We start from the raw sequence: 14758 nt of genomic DNA, 5'->3' as shown, positions 1-14758 counted from the left end.
AAGCATGAAAACATACATATTGTTTTTTTTTTTTTTGATAATAAAAAAAACATACATATTGTTGATGTTTAACCTCTATTTACTATCTCAAGCCTCTCTCCCCACTTCAATTTAGAGCCAATGTCTTCCAAACAAGCACTTAACTCAATCAAATAAGAGTTTTGTTACTTTTACTATGTTTTTAATCATACACTAAATGATTCTTCCTTAAGAGTTTTTGGTTAAGCTTGTTGCCCTTTTTAGGACAGAACAAAAACAAACTAGAATTAATATTATAAGAATGCACCTTTTTGTATTATTCTCCTTCTGCAAGCACTCAATTTGTGACACACCTTGCCTACCTACACAGCTTGCCTATCATCATCTTATACTAGTTGATTCTTCACCCTCAAGCTAAGAGTCTTATCTTGCTTAGTCATATAGATTCTATATTACCAACTAGAACTCCCCTTCTTCTCTAGTCTTTTTCTCTTCTATACCTTCACACTTTAGGTCAATTTACCCTAAGCAAACCAGTCTATATATGGTATAGTTAAGCCATTAAGCCATATCCCAATCAAACAATTCTGAATAGAAAGATGTTATGCACATCCAGAGAACAAGTCAGCAACTATCAAAGTGAAATAGTCATCTAATAATTTCTGTCTACTAAATAGGAACACATCCAGTGGTACTGATAATAGTATAAGCAATATTTCCTACTATTTTTTATATGTTACGACCTTCGTCAAGCAAATAGTATCCGGTTTCTACATCTGATCAACAAATAAGACTCAAATATCATCTAATAGACATAATAACACCCTTCTCGAATTATTTGAAGAGTTGATACAATAACATGTATCACTTTACTGTAATATAAGATGTACTCCAATACCTGCAATTTTCTCAAGTTAAATTGGATAATTTGACATCACTCCAATAGCACCAAACTTCGAAATTCATATCCTAAATTATGTTGTTATGAAAGAGAACATCAAATATAACAAAGACATCGATTTGAATGAGCCATCAGCTGAAAAAGAAATCAAGCAAGAAGCAAGTTAGTTCATAGTGAAGTATACATACAAGCCAACAAAGTCACAAACGATGACATCACATCACCAACTCCCACCTCCAAGTCATTAAAATTTTCAATAAGCTCCTTGATAAAATTATTTGAAACATGGAAAGTCACCAGCTTAGTACAAGATAGATCAATGCAGATAATAATTCAAGTATTCCACACTAATTGGCATGTTGGAATCTCTTTAAAAAGGAATCATGTCTACCGTCTCATAAAGCTTCTCAAAATTAAAATTAACAATTATATTTTTTGCATTCAAAGTCATCAAAGACATATGGGCAATTTATACATCTAAGGTTTCCAAAGAACACTAGTACACTACCATCATCTGAATTTATTTAATGGTCATTGCATCAAGGGTCATCTCCTCAACATGCATTTTAAATTATTAATAAACATTAATAATTAAATTACATTTAGGCCAACAAGTGGTTATCAAAGCTCAAATATAGAATTTTGCATTCAAAGTCATCAAGGGACATATAATCAATCTTACATATAAGCACACTACCACCGTGCCAATTTATTATAAGAATTTAAGTCCTTTGATGGATACACAATTCTCACCGGAACTGAATAACAAATACACAGTCAATTAGAAAATCACAATAATATAATAACTACAAAATATAGCACAGCTTCAACTTAACATCATACTTGGTAGCCTTAGATCGATATAGGGAAGAGAGTGAGATTTTTTGAAAGGCAAAGAGTGTGGGCCAGCCCTGCATCACCCTTTGAAATCTCAACTAGAAAAATTCAATTAATGAAATTGTTATTGGTATTTTTTAATGTAATAGTGAAGTTGCAAAGCAATTGATAAAATCTAAAATTATTATTTTAGTTTAATAAACAGATTACTAACCCAAATCGACCCATTTGCACAGTTTTTAGATTCGAATATACCGGTTTATAGTCGGTGACTGGTTGCTCAGCCATCTTTCTTATTTGTCAATATGAGCAGAATTAGGGGAGATCACGGCACATATACTCAATTGTTCTCATAAGGTATTCCATAAACTTCATAATAGGAAACAAAATAGAGCAGAATTAAGAACATCTAATTTAGGGACATTGAGGTACATATATTCAATTTAGGGACATCAAGGGGCTAGTTTTGCATCAAAAGTGCCAAGGGACTTCGCCACTTACATTTGAAGCATTCACATTCAAATTGAACTCAGACCATCAAATCTAGGGACATCCAGGGACATAAACTCAATTTAGGGACATTGAGGGACATATGCTCAATTTTGCATCGAAGGCACCAAGGCACACACACAACCATCTTTCTGTTATGAGCAGATTTAAGGACATCAAGGGACATATACTCAATTGTTCTCATACATTGTTCCCATAAACTTCATAATAGGAAACAAAACAGCGCAGAGTTATGAACATCTAATTTAGAGACATTGAGTTACATATATTCAATTTAGGGACATCAAGGGGAATATAATCAAATTAGGGACATCGAAGGACATATATTCAATTTTGCATCAAAGGTGTCAAGGGACTTCTCCGCTTACATTTGAACATTCGAATTGAAATTGCATTCAGACCATCAAATCTAGTGACATCAACACAATTTAGGGACATCGAGAGACATATACTCTATTTTGCATCGACGTCACCAAGGCACACACAAAACCATCTTTCTTAGGAACATCTAATTTAGGGACATTGAGGTACATATATTCAATTTAGGGACATCAAGGGGTCAATTTTGCATCAAAAGTGCCAAGGGACTTCGCCACTTACATTTGAAGCATTCACATTGAAATTGAACTCGTACCATCAAATCTAGGGACATCCAGGGACATAAACTCAATTTAGGGACATTGAGGGACATATGCTAAATATTGCATCGAAGGCACCAAGGCACACACACAACCATCTTTCTTGTTTACCGTTATGAGCAGAATTAAGGACATCAAGGAACATATACTCAATTGTTCTCATACGTTGTTCTCATAAACTTCATAATAGGCAACAAAACAGAGCAGAGTTATGAACATCTAATTTAGGGACATTGAGTTACATATATTCAATTTAGGGACATCAAGGGAAAAATATTCAATTTAGGGATATCGAAGGACATATATTCAATTTTGCATCAAAGGTGCCAAGGGACTTCGCCACTTACATTTGAAGCATTCGCATTCAAATTGAACTCAGACCATCAAATCTAGGGACATCCAGGGACATTTAGGGACATTGAGGGACATATGCTCAATTTTGCATCGAAAGCACCAAGGCACACACACAACCATCTTTCTGTTATGAGCAGAATTAAGGACATCAAGGGAAATATACTCGATTGTTCTCATACGTTGTTCCCATAAACTTTATAATAGGCAATAAAACAGAGCAGAGTTATGAACATCTAATTTAGGGACATTGAGTTACATATATTCAATTTAGGGACATCAAGGGGCATATAATCAAATTAGGGACATCAAGTGAAAAATATTCAATTTAGGGACATCGAAGGACATGTATTCAATTTTGCATCAAAGGTGCCAAGGGACTTCTCCGCTTGCATTTGAAACATTCAAATTGAAATTGCATTCAGACCATCAAATCTAGAGACATCAACACAATTTAGGGACATCGAGAGACATATACTCTATTTTGCATCGAAGTCACCAAGGTACACACAAAACCATCTTTCTTAGGAACATCTAATTTAGGGACATTGAGGTACATATATTCATTTTAGGGACATCAAGGGGTCAATTTTGCATCAAAAGTGCCAAGGGACTTCGCCACTTACATTTGAAGCATTCACATTGAAATTGAACTCGGACCATCAAATCTAGGGACATCCAGGGACATAAACTCAATTTAGGGACATTGATGGACATATGCTAAATATTGCATCGAAGGCACCAAGGCACACACACAACCATCTTTCTTGTTTACCGTTATGAGCAGAATTAAGGACATCAAGGAACATATACTCAATTGTTCTCATACGTTGTTCTCATAAACTTCATAATATGCAACAAAACAGAGCAGAGTTATGAACATCTAATTTAGGGACATTGAGTCACATATATTCAATTTAGGGACATCAAGGGGAATATAATCAAATTAGGGACATCAAGGGAAAAATATTCAATTTAGGGATATCGAAGGACATATATTCAATTTTGCATCAAAGGTGCCAAGGGACTTCGCCACTTACATTTGAAGCATTCGCATTCAAATTGAACTCAGACCATCAAATCTAGGGACATTCAGGGACATTTAGGGACATTGAGGGACATATGCTCAATTTTGCATCGAAAGCACCAAGGGACACACACAACCATCTTTCTGTTATGAGCAGAATTAAGGACATCAAGGGAAATATACTCGATTGTTCTCATACGTTGTTCCCATAAACTTTACAATAGGCAATAAAACAGAGCAGAGTTATGAACATCTAATTTAGGGACATTGAGTTACATATATTCAATTTAGGGACATCAAGGGGCATATAATCAAATTAGGGACATCAAGTGAAAAATATTCAATTTAGGGACACCGAAGGACATATATTCAATTTTGCATCAAAGGTGGCAAGGGACTTCTCCTCTTACATTTGAAGCATTCAAATTGAAATTGCATTCAGACCATCAAATCAAGGGACATCACACAATTTAGGGACATCGAGAGACATATACTCTATTTTTCATCGAAGTCACCAAGGCACACACAAAACCATCTTTCTTAATTACCATTATGAGCAGAATTAGGGAGATCGAGAGACATATACTCAATAGTTCTCATAGGTTATTCCCATAAACTTCAAAACCATCTTTCCGACGTAACGCTTTATCAATGTTTCATTCCAATCAAGTTTGTCCTGACAAATTATAACTGAAATAGTTAATTACAAGAACAAAAATTATGTATACAAGTAACAACTATACAATGTGGTAATATTTAGAAAATGATATAAATCAACACTGGTAATAATTGGAGAAAATGACATAATTCAATGTGATCGTATGTGTCAGCATTGCGACGGTGTCAACGAAACATGCCTAAACTGATGACTGTCTATGCTTCATATTAATTCATAATGAAGAATAGTTTATGATCTTTTTGGTTAACTAGCTCAGCTTAACTTGATTTTGGCTAAATAAAGTTACTGGTCAGGTAGGGGTAAGCCCAGGTCAGTCCAACACAATGTTATTGGGCATAAGAAAACACAATTTGACCTCAGGAGAGATTTTGGACTGAACAAGTAATCAATGGGGGCTGAGCCATTTTTTCACATTTTTGGTGAAAGGGGAAGTAGAATGTGCTACTGATGAGATCACTATGCCAACTGACTCGAACAACTGCAGTAAACCAACAATTACACAAGACTGAATGTAACAAAATATTTTCAAAAAGTAAAACAAAAAATAGCTATGTTACTACAGATTTAAGACAACATTCACAACACCACAACCTCTTCACAACTTATTGCTAGTGGATTTCATTATTTTTCTATGTAATTTAGGGCCTGTTTGTTTCAGATTTTTCACCAAATAAATCTATTTTTCCCAAAAAAAATCTATTTTTTTATCTTACTTGTGTTTGTTTCAGATTTTTTCAAAAATCATTTTAGTAAAAAAAAATCATTTTTTTATCAAAATGAGAATCTATTTTAAGTAGCTTTGTCAAAATCCATTTTTTTTATCATTCATCATCCCTCACCATCTTAAAAAAATTTGATTTTAATGATAGTAAACAAACGGCAAATAGCTACATACCACAAAATAAATATAACTAAACTGAAAATATCAATAACGGCATAGGTTACGTGCATTATAAAGAAAATTGTAATACCTAAATCATTCCAGTATGATTCCCTAGAATTATTTCCAGGCCAAGGAATTACATCCTGCATTGTCCAACCTTCCTCCGGCGTCTTCTGAGCTTTGGCCACATAGCTATTGATCCGTACTTTGAATTCTTCATATTCTCTCTGTTATGCACAAATATCCATATTTAATATTTCTACATGTCTAGATATAAATATTGAACTGGAAATTGAAACATGATTGATGCCTCAAGAACAACCTTCATTGCTCGTCACTCCTTAACAAATGACGGTTAAATCTTATCCTTTAAGTAATCAATCTTTTGTGCAAAATAAAATTCAGGTGCTCCTGGCTCAATATTGTGCTTTTTGCAAAAGGGCACCCACAACTTTGCAAACTCGGCTGTAAGATAAGGCTTCAAAAGTCAACATAGCTGAACCATCATCTGATACATAGCAGGAAACTTTGTCGACAGGGTAATCAACAGCAAGTATAGACAAAACAGTATTTGCAGTTACAAGAGGTGGCTCTTGAGAGCGTCCACTGTACTAACAAAAATGTCAACAGGAGCCAACTGTGATAGTTCTCCTTCACGATCATATCTACACAAGACAAACTAAGATTAGTGGAACAGAAAATGTCGGATCATAGTTAGTTATAAACCAAGCCAAGTCCAACAGTGCAGGGAAACAGAAAAATTCAAACCTTATAGCAAGCCTATCAAGATAAGTATCGCGATTAATCTTGTTCAAAACGTATCGCGGTTAATGGGAGACCATTTGGTAAACAGAACAATCCAAACCTTATATCAAAACAAACGGCATAAGCGGCTTACATTTGTAGTTCTTCTCCATTAGAACCAGTGCATTCAATGTCTCCTCCTCCTCCTGCTCAACCTTTCCCCTTAGCGTATCTACCAGTCATTTGTACCATAATTTTCTCGTGCTTCAGCATCCAACCTTCCAGTCGACATTTCCCAAACCATAAGAATTTAAGTCCATTGATGGATCCACAATTCTCACCGGAACTGTAATAACAAATACACAGTCAATTGGAAAATCACGAAAATCTAATAACTACAAAATATAGCACAGCTTCAACTTAACATTATACCTGGTAGCCTTGGATCGATATAGGGAAGTGAGCGAGATTTTTTGAAAGGAAAAGAGTGTGGGCCAGCCCTGCACGACCCTTTGAAATCTCAACTAGAAAAATTCAATTAATGAAATTGTGAACATCTAATTTAGGGACATTGAGGAACATATATTCAATTTAGGGACATCAAGGGGTATATATTCAAAGGTGCCAAGGGACTTCTACACTTACATTTGAACCGTTCACATTGAAATTGCATTCAGACCATCAAATCTAGGGACATCCAGGGACATAAAAACTCAATATAGAGACATTCAGGGACATAAAACTCAATTTAGGGACATCGATAGAGATATACTCAATTTAGCATTAAAAGCACCAAGCCACACACAACCATCTTTCTTATTTACCGTTATGAGCAGAATATGGACATCAAGGCACATATACTCAATTGTTCTCATATGGTATTCCAATAAACTTCATAATAGGCAACAAAATAGAGCAGAATTAGGAACATCTAATTTAGGGACATTGATGTACATATAATATATTAAATTTAGGGACTTCCAAAGGCATATATTCAATTTTGCAGCAAAGGTACCAAGGGACATCAAGGGACATAAAACTCAATTAGGGACATCGAGAAACATACACAATTTTGCATCGAAGGCACCAAGGCACACACACAACCATCTTTCTTATTTACCGTTATGAGCAGAATTAAGGACATCAGGGAACATATACTCAATTGTTCGCATAAACTTCATAATAGCCAACAAAACAGAGCAGAATTATGAACATCTAATTTAGGGACATTGAGATGCTTATAATTTAGGGACATTGAGATGCTTATATTCAATGTAGAGACATCGAAGGACATATATTCAATTATGCATCAAAGGTGCCATGGGACTTTATCCACTTACATTTGAAGCATTCACATTGAAATTGCATTCAGACCATCAAATCTAGGGACATAAAGTCAATTTAGGGACCTCGAGAGACATTTACTCAATCTTGCATCGAAGGCACCAAGGCACACACAACCATCTTTCTTATTTACCGTTATGAGCAGAATTAAGGACATCAAGGGACATATACTCAATTGTATCATACGTTGTTCGCATAAACTTCATAATAGGCAAAAAAACAGAGCATAATTATGAACATCTAATATAGGGACATCAAGGGACATATATTCCATTCACGGAAATCGAGGGACACACACACACAGAGATATATATATATATATATATATATATATATATATATATATATATATATATATATATATATATATATATATATATATATATATATATATATATATATATATATAAAATTTAGGGACATTGAGATGCTTATATTCATACATCAATTGACATATTCAATTTTGCATCAAAAGTGCCATGGGACTTCTCCATTTAAATTTGAATCATTGACATTGAAATTGCATTCAGACCATCAAATCTAGGGACATAAAGTAAATTTAGGGACATCGAGAGATATTTACTCTATCTTGCATCGAAGGCACCAAGACACACACAACCATCTTTCTTATTTACTGTTATGAGCAGAATTAAGCATATCAAGGGACATATACTCAATTGTTCTCATATGTTGTTCGCATAAACTTCATAATAGGCAACAAAACAGAGCAGAATTATGAACATCTAATATAGGGACATATATTCCACTCAGGGACATCGAGGGACACACACACACACACACAGATATATATATATATATATATATATATATATATATATGTATATATATATATATATATATATATAATTTAGAGACATTGAGATGTTAATAATTTAGGGACATTGAGATGCTTATATTCAGACATCAATTGACATATATTCAATTTTGCACCAAAGGTGCCAAGGGACTTCTCCACTTACATTTGAAGCATTCACATTGAAATTGCATTCAGACCATCAAATCTAGGGACATAAACTCAATTTAGGGACATCTAGAGACATATACTCTATTTTGCATTGAAGGCACCAAGGCACACACAAAACCATCTTTCTTAATTACCGTTATGAGCAGAATTAGGGACATCAAGAGACATATACTCAATTGTTCTCATAGGTTGTTCCCATAAACTTCATAATAGGCAACAAAACAGAGCAGAATTATGAACATCTAATTTAGGGACATTGAGGTACATATATTCAATTTAGGGACATCAAGGGAAAAATATTCAATTTAGGGACATCGAAGGACATATATTCAATTTTGCATCGAAGGTGCCAAGGGACTTCACCGCTTACATTTGCAGCTTTCATTCACATTGAAATTGCATTCAGACATCAAGTTTTTTGTATTTATACCACTAGTATTCGAATTTCAAATTCAATATTTTATTGACACTAGGTCACATACAACAATTTCATGAACAGACTCATAGATAATGAATTTTATGTATTCAAAAAGCCATACATAATGAAGATATTATTTATAATTACTCCAGCCGATCCATGTATCAATGTTATCCTACTAATGATAGCGATAATGATAAATTAGTAATTAATAATTATAATTAATAATAAACATACAATGGTTACCCACCTCTCTTCCGACGTAACGCTTTATCAATGTTTCATTCCAATCAATTTTGTCCTGACAAATTATAACTGACATAGTTAATTACAAGAACCAAAATTATGTATACAGGTAATAGCTATACAATGTGGCAAAAATCATCAATGTGGTACAGTAACATCAATTTGTAGAGTTCTTATTTCCCTTTCTAAGTTTCTGTGGAGGTTACAAGTAGTACAATGGATATTTCATTAAGTTTTTTCAAAACTAGGTCCACACATACTCCAAATATCAAGAAGAAGATTCTGCAACACACGCTACTTAATTGACAACTAGATCGCAAACAAAGGTATGGTGTCAATCATAGGTCCTTCATACAAGACTAAATCAAAAGTGCATCATATCATATACAATAAATTTAATAAATGAGTAAATCTTACCTTCACTACTTGGACAATATCAGCATTATGACCATAAGATGCAGGTTCTTCTGCATAACTTTGGTCCTCCGCTATGATTGTCAAGAGCGCTAAATCTCAATCACATCAAATAACGTATTAAATGTCTTCCTACTCAAAAGGTGTATAAATTGTGTAAACTATAAGAACCAGTATCTGGATCAAACAACTAAATCAAAACTTACACTGCGATAATGAAAGCAACAATTATCAGAAACGTGCAGTGCAGCCCAACTTCTGGATTTCTTCATTTCATATAGCACCTAAATAAGCATATCTTTCATTTAGACTTCATGAGAACCATTAAGCAAATCATTGAAAAGTCATTTCATTTGGAGTGAATAAGACTCGTATATTTAATTACTTGGCTTAATTCCCTTTTTATTTTCACTATAATTTTATATTATTCACTATGAAGCCCGAACACCGATACATACACCGAACATGACATGGACACTGACACGTCAACACTGGCAATAATTTGAGAAAATGACATAATTCAATGTGATCGTATGTGTCAGCATTGCGACGGTGTCACCCAAACATGCCTAATCTGATGACTGTCTATGCTTCATATTAATTCATAATGAAGAATAGTTTATGATCTTTTTGGTTAAATAGCTCAGCTTAACTTGATTTTGGCTAAATAAAGTTACTGGTCAGGTAGGGGTAAGCCCAGGTCAGTCCAACACAATGTTATTGGGCATAAGAAAACACAATTTGACCTCAGGAGATATTTTGGACTGAACAAGTAATCAATGGGGGCTGAGCCATTTTTTCACATTTTTGGTGAAAGGGGAAGTAGAATGTGCTACTGATGAGATCATTATGCCAACTGACTCGAACAACTACGGTAAACCAACAATTACACAAGACTGAATGGAACAAAATATTTTCAAAAAATAAAACAAAAAATATGTTACTACAGATTTAAGACAACATTCACAACACCACAACCTCTTCACAACTTATTGCTAGTGGATTTCATTATTTTTCTATGTAATTTAGGGCCTGTTTGTTTCAGATTTTTCACCAAAAAAATCTATTTTTCCAAAAAAAAAAAATCTATTTTTCCAAAAAAAAAAATCTATTTTTTTATCTTAGGTGTGTTTGTTTCAGATTTTTTCAAAAATCATTTTAGTAAAAAAAATCATTTTTTTATCAAAATGAGAATCTATTTTCAGTAGCTTTGTCAAAATCCATTTTTTTATCATATATCATCCCTCACCATCTTAAAAAAATAGATTTTAATGATCGTAAACAAACAAACTGCAAATAGCTTTAGATTTTTTTTCAAAATCTAAAAAAAAATGATTTTCTTGAAAATGATTTTTTTCAAATCTCAAACAAACAGGTCCTTAATCCAGAATTATGTTGCGATGCGTACAAGTTACAATTTGCAAAAACAAAAATACCATAGATCAATACCTGTTTGTTAGTCATGTATGAGATTAACCAACAACGATGATTCCAAGCACGATAATTCATCTTTGATCTCTGAAAATGAAAGGGGTAAAAAATGAGAAATAATGGGTGTTTAACTCCAACAAAAAAATTGAATTAAAAACCTAATCGAAATATTCAGATCTAAAATATAAAAATCAAAAATCAGAAAATTGCAAACGGATAGAAACGATTTACCGCGGTTATCAACGACTTTGGAATCCGCTTTAGCCATCGGCATGATAAAAACAATTGAAAACGAAGAGGACGAGACTCGGAGCGAGTTACACGAACGTGTTACATTGTGTTGTGAGGTTTTTGAGCGCGATAATCAAGATTGACGGAGAACGAAAGAGTGTCGCAAACAGAAAACAAATTATGAATTGATTGTTGACTAGAATGAAATTAAATTGAATTTAGGGTTAGAAAGATTTGTAGTAGCAAGAAACTATCCCTTTCGCATAGAAAGAAAGCGTTTGATGGCAAAACAAAGAAAAGTATGTGTTTTTTCTAGGTTTGATCTTCTTATTCAAAAAAGAAAGAAAAGAAGAGGAAAAAAAACCGAGTCGTTTTTTTTTTTCGGGTCGGGGATAATCTAGCCTTCTAGCGGGTCGTAGTTACTACTATTTTTTTGTTTATTACAATTTTCTTTTTTTAATATATTTACCAATTTTATTTTTTAATGAAACAACGGATTTATTTATCCAATAACAAACCATTATTTTAGTCTTTGAAAATATATCTCGATTTTAATTTAATTTTGAAATATATCGAAATTGCAATTATATTCATGTGTTTTCTTTCTATATAGTTTTGGTTCTCAAATATGTTTTTAAATAGTTTTTTTTCATAATCATGTTTTTAAATAGTTAATTGGTACTCAAATGCATTTTTCTTTAGTCAATTTAACGCATAAAAATACTAACAAAAGAGACACTAAAAATTCATTTGTAATTTTGGTATATTTAGAACTAATATGACACTAAGTTAGACTCATAGAACCAAAGTTGTGATTTGTCCATTAATCTTAGTTTTTTTATAAGACGAAGAGCACCTAAACATCAGGGTTTGGGATATGACCTTATGCCAAAGTACACCTTGTGACCATTGTTGCCAATAGGCATGGACAATACGGGAATGAGACTAGAACTCTTACCCTCGCTTAGACTATCAATTGATCGACTGAGCAGACATACACACTTGTTAATTTATTTTAACTTTTTACATTCATTTTTACTATTATAATTTTATTTTAGCAATTTTTTTTACAAAAGCATTTTTTTATTATCATATATGAAATTTGCACTATTGTGGGAATTAAATTTGACCACTTATTTAAAAAATATAAACAAAATACAAATAATTTAAATGATTTATCTGTATCATCTTACAACAAAGCACAACCAAATAAAATAGAATGGTGATGATGATTCAACCCGGTAAAAGGTTCAAATGGAATACTATACTTGTTGGTCTTAGATGTTAATCTTGATCTTGCGTCTACCCAAAAAAGTTAAAATCATTCGTGAATCATTATAACACTGTATTACTGCATAAAAGATATTTGGATGCGAGATCACACAATTATTCCCTCTGGTCATATATATAAAAGAATATTTAGTTTTTATATTCATTATAAAAAAATTCATTATCTAGACTATAATATTATAGTCTAGATAATGAATTTTAAAAATAAAAGTTTTCTTATATATAGAACTAGAGAGAGTAAAAGCAAACACACCATACAACCAAAATTACAAGTCATAAAAAATGCACAGTCAGCTAATTTATCATTAAAAAAATAAATTAAAATTAAAATTTGTATCCACTTGCGCATGTCACATCATCAAAAATAAATTAAAATAAAAAAATTTCCATGGGTGCATGACACGTCATAAAATAATGTGCAGTTAGATATTCAGTTGTCCATCCAGAGGACAAAATGAAAAAATCTTTATATTGCAGGGGATAAACAGAAAAAAAAAATCACGTAGGGGGTAAATCAAATTTCGCTAACTTTGTAAGGGTAAACAACCATTTACCCATTAATTTTTTATAACAATATAAATCAAATAAAAATATTTCAAATTTTCAATTAATAAAAAAATCATGATATTTAATTTTTATTTTTTTTGTTACTTCAACTTGAAATTAAACAACTTTATAGATTATAAAATAATACTTAACTTATATGATGAAAACTTTTTAAAGTTAGTTTCGGTTACTTTGAGAAATGGTACATGTGATGTTTTAGGCTTAGGCAATGTTGATATTTCCGAGCTTAACATCTTTATTCAAGTTCGAATTCGAAATTTTGCAGTTATGCGCAAGTCTTTTCCGTTTGTCACGAAAGTGACATAGACAAAAGAATTCAAATTTTACAGTATTTGCATCAATTTATATGATTAATGCAATTTAAATATAGAGAAATGATATCCCAACATAAAGAAACCAACAAAAATACAACATTAAGGGGTATGTTTGTCATTTTGCTCATAAAAAGAGGAGATAATTTTGTCAAACCAAACGGTTCACCTTTCCCTTTCCTTTTTCTTGCACCACCACCAGATTTGCTCCACCACCACCACCACCAGATCTGCTCACCGTCCGATCTGTCTTTTCTCCCACCGTCACCACCACTGTCACTGCCACTCTCTTCTTCACTGTTTTTCAAGCTCTACTCGATGGAAACGCAGTTGGACGCCAAGAAGAAAGCATGTGGTGGAAGACGACACAAAAGCTAGTCGTAGTCAGATCTGTGCTCGTCGGAGATGGAGGAGGACGACAATGGTGACTGGTGTATAGAGAGATGCCGCGCGAGAGAGAGTGTCCGACGTGAAAGATGAAGAGAGAGTGATAGCGACGACTGTGATGGAGGAGGACGGTGGTTGTGGTGGTCGGTGATGACTGCTGCTGTGGTGACCGGTGATTGTGAAGGAAAGGAAAAAAATGGAAGAGATGGAGGTTGTCTTTGAAGAAACTCGGAGAAGAAGGAAAAAAAAGAAAAAAGAAAAATAAAAAAATACATGAACAGTACCGTATTTTTGTTTGTATTTTTGTTGGACTTTGTGTTGGGATATCAATTCTGTTAAATATTTTTAATTCAACGTAAATATGTATTATGTGTATTGTTGAACTATCTTCCAATGTACTGTACACATCTTCATTTGCATCTTCGATTGTCTTCCCCTTGAAATGAAAAAAATTAAAAACATGCCCAAAAATTGTATTTCAATTGTTTAATTAAAGTGACAGTACTACCGCTACCAGATTTTTTTAACTCATTAATTTTTCGTTTGAATTTCACTTCCTCTATTTTCTTTAACTTTTAATTTGCT

At 33.1% G+C, this 14758-nt stretch overlaps 1 long non-coding RNA gene and 1 pseudogene across 1 annotated transcript; both read right to left on the bottom strand.

The window, feature by feature from the left end:
* Window positions 1-4559: 4559 nt before the first annotated feature.
* On the bottom strand, window positions 4560-7730 carry LOC123895861 (annotated as a pseudogene).
* A 2228-nt stretch (window positions 7731-9958) lies between these two features.
* On the bottom strand, window positions 9959-11931 carry LOC123897041. The gene is made up of 3 exons (XR_006804768.1): window positions 11619-11931; window positions 11406-11474; window positions 9959-10240 (listed from the first exon to the last, which is right to left on the bottom strand). It is a non-coding gene; the product is annotated as an uncharacterized LOC123897041 (long non-coding RNA).
* Between the last annotated feature and the right edge of the window lie 2827 nt (window positions 11932-14758).

This window comes from Trifolium pratense, linkage group LG7 (genome assembly GCF_020283565.1).
Source record: "Trifolium pratense cultivar HEN17-A07 linkage group LG7, ARS_RC_1.1, whole genome shotgun sequence".
Classification (NCBI taxonomy): Eukaryota; Viridiplantae; Streptophyta; class Magnoliopsida; order Fabales; family Fabaceae; genus Trifolium; species Trifolium pratense.
Note: the sequence above shows the minus strand (reverse complement) of the source record. Positions and strands in the feature narration are given on the sequence as shown.